The 3,663-nt window shown below is 31.4% G+C and overlaps 1 long non-coding RNA gene across 1 annotated transcript; it reads left to right on the top strand.

The window, feature by feature from the left end:
• Nucleotides 1-1,423: 1,423 nt before the first annotated feature.
• Nucleotides 1,424-2,184, top strand: LOC116345480. The gene is made up of 3 exons (XR_004201503.1): nucleotides 1,424-1,529; nucleotides 1,860-1,970; nucleotides 2,061-2,184. It is a non-coding gene; the product is annotated as an uncharacterized LOC116345480 (long non-coding RNA).
• Nucleotides 2,185-3,663: the final 1,479 nt, after the last annotated feature.

A 3,663-nucleotide genomic window follows, 5' to 3' on the forward strand; every position in this document is an offset into this window, starting at 1 on the left:
CCTAAAAATATTTTAGGGGGGGGGGGGGTCATCCGACACCTAGGAACCCTCGTCATCACCTATGGATACACCCAATATATAATTTTCCAAAAAAGTAAATTTTTCCACATTTGCAAAATCATTAAAAATTGTTTAAAAAGTAGATCGATGAAAAATTGTTATACCCCGCTATACCACACATTTTTCTAAATACCACACATTTCAATCAATGCAGTGCACCGTTTTTAATCAGCACTGTGAAAACTTTGAAAAAGTCGAAAAATAACTCGGTTACTAGATAATCGGAAAAAACGAACGGTTCTTTCGACGCGGGCATGCATACTAAAAAGTATTTTTAAATAATTGTTTACAGGATGGTTTAACATGTGGTAGATTTCCTCCCAAAACTCTATTGTTAATGCGTGTGATATAGCAAAATCTCATTCGTTTGAATTTATGTCATTTTCAAAGATTGATGCCTTTTCAAAAACAAAAAATTCTCTAGCGAATCAGACAAATTTTCGTTTTTTTTTTTTGGAAGTCACTTTTTGAGGCGAAAATCCCTAGCAAATCGAAAGAATTTTCTCCGCGAAAAACCCTAGCAAATCGGAACCAAAATTGAAAGAATTCTCCTCAATTTTCTACATTGATGAGCTAACAAAAAAAAAAAAGGTCTTCACTTTTTTCGTGAAAAACCCTATCAAATTCGAATAATTTTCACGAAAAAATTTGACTCATCCAAATCAAAGGGGGGGGGGGTGTAAACCACCTACCCCCCCTATCCCCCCTTCGCACATTACTGATTTAATTAAAGGTTCGCCATACATTTTCATCATTATATCAAACAAACGTATTACATTTTTGACCCGTAATTATTTATTTGTGACCAGAAATGAAGTCAGGTGTCAAGTTTTTTTTAAAAAATCGGCTCGATTTCACGTTACTCGTGTTTGTCGAAAGCATTTGATTCACGCATATACAAGACTTGTGAAAACAAAATAAGTTCAATTATATAAATAGAACATCGCCCTATTTGACAAAGGATTTATAAGTTGACTAGAACCATTGAAAAGTAATGAAAAGAAATCCATCTCAAATTGTACTTATTTATGCATGACGTGTTTTTAATATGGACTTTGAATTAATTTTTTTATTGTACCATTCCAATCGAATTGTTTTGTCATGAGATTCTTCTAAAAAATTCCAATAAAAAAAATCAAAATCTATAGATCTATAGCTATATAGCTTTTGCAACATCCCACATATCGTACGTAGAAGTAAAGACACACGAGATGTGTATATATTACCATCTGAAGCACCATTCCGACAGTCGTTCAACGTTAATTTCGCTTGAATTCGTGAAGCACCCCCCACTTTTAAATGTATCGAAGTATCTTTGTTGATTTGTTGCGAGCTCCAAATGGTGAGAATTCTGTGCTATAAATTCAATTTGCGTTACGGTTACACTTTTGTTTTCATTTATACGCGGACCTGTTTGGATACATCTAGAATTTGGATTTATAAAAAAAAAAACATAAAATCAGTGAAAGGTATAAATTGAATCGATTCAGTTCAATATAAATAAAATTCGTTGAGCTCGTTATTCAATGTTCAGTGGCAAGGTGCTACAAGTGAAATAAATGTTCAATTTGTTCCTTTTTGTAGTTTAATTTTCAAACCTTCATGACAAATACATTATTATTGGTTAATTTGTAAAGTTTTTTTTCCTGCGTTGAACGAAAATAAAAATAAATTGTTTTTTTTTTCTTTGAAATTTCAAAGTGTTTATTCATTTTCAATCGCGAATTCAAATTAATCGGATTTGTGGTGTCATTTCATTCATTTTAAAATTACAAAACAAATATTATTTTCATTTGCAGATGAAGGTAGCTTTGGTGATTGCTGCATTCTGCATTGTTGCATGTCTCGGTGAAAACAAAACCGATATACGTGAAAAAAGACAAACAAAAGGACGCTTTTTGTCACTTCCTGTACGTGGTTATTTTACACGTATATTGATTATTTTCTATTATTCACTAATTTTTTTTATTATTCGTTCTTTTCTTTGTGTTTTTTCCCAGGTTCCACAAAAGTGCGCTACCCGTAAGTTTTTTTATTCAATAATAATAGCAAACACTTTGTGATTTTGTTGAAGATCGATAAAAATTCGAAAGATACAAATCGTCTAACCTTGTCTGTGTTGATTCGTTAGACGCAGCATCCATTTTCGATTAAAATTTCGATATAGTGACTGTACAAGGCTATTGTGCCTCCAATGAGTATAATTTCGAATGGTTTCCGTCAAGTGGATAATTACCCAAGAGCGGGTTAGAGATGGTTTTTCACTTTTTAAAGTAACTAAGAGAGTGTTTTATTAATCGGGCAATAAATCCCAAATATTCGTGATCATTTATTATTTTACATAATCATGCAATAAACAAATATTCTCTGGAAAGTTATATATTCCTGTTTTCTAGAGAAACAACAATCCACTCATAATTATTCAACTAAATTACGTAGTGACATCTTGACCACTCTTTTTCCTGTATCCGAACGTGTTCAGACAATTGTGACTTCTTCACATATATCGAAGTTGATATAGCTCATAATTTATGGATCAAATCATGTAAAAACTTTGCTACTGAGTATATGTAAATGGCAATTGAAAAAGAGAGAAAAAAATAACCATAAATATATATCAATAAAAATGTTTAGATCTTTTCAAAATGCAGAAATACTGTCGAAGAAACAAGTTAATAAAACAAGTTATCGCATACCGTTCATCGCAAAACTCATCACGTTATCAATACATCGCGTTACCGACAGATTCCATTTGCATTCGTGAATTCAGGTTAATCGAAATCAACAAAAAGTGTTAATTAAAAGTGCAAATGAAAAAAGATCGAAATAATCAAATATTGCCTTGATTTCTACAGAAACGATTATTCTTTCTTCTGCAACAGCTGTTACAGCATAACTTTTTTGTTTGCAGTCATGATCACGTCAGTTTTCAGATATTTTTCAAGCGTATATTGAATTATTTTTCAAACAAACTAAACAAAAATAAATTCATTGTACTCATTAGTATGGGAGAAGTTTGTTGGATTTGTCAATTCTTTATTTTAAACGTATTCGACTTGATTTGATCAGACGGTAATATTTCATGACTTTTGATCACGTTTTTACAATTCTATTATGAAAAATAAAATTACATATTTAAATTATAATTTTAAAAAAAGTTGTAAACATGACTCGTTGATTTGCTATGCTGAATTGAAACAGTTGGATTTATATTTATAAAAATTAACAAAATTTGCATAGGAATCGCTTCCATCGACGCTAAAAACAAATTGACAATTTATTTATTTCTACATCTTTTTTCGATACAAATATTCTTTTTTTCGGTTATTTATAATGTCGATATGAATCAGGAATAACGCAACGTTTCACATTCGCCGTCAAAACATACACAAAAATAAAAAGTAAAACTCAATGATCATGTGATAATTTCGCGTATATCTTAGCGCCGAATTGCACTTGCCATACTTACTAGAGTATGTTTGCCATGCAACGACAAATGTATTCATTACTCTTTGGACTTCGCTGAACAAAAATTTAAAGAGAGTGCGGGAGATTGTGCGCAACCACTTTGGTAGACACAACAACAAACGTACGGACTTCACT

Source organism: Contarinia nasturtii, unplaced genomic scaffold (assembly GCF_009176525.2).
Source record: "Contarinia nasturtii isolate CC-2019 unplaced genomic scaffold, AAFC_CNas_1.1 Cnas_scaffold_1276, whole genome shotgun sequence".
Lineage (NCBI taxonomy): Eukaryota > Metazoa > Arthropoda > Insecta > Diptera > Cecidomyiidae > Contarinia > Contarinia nasturtii.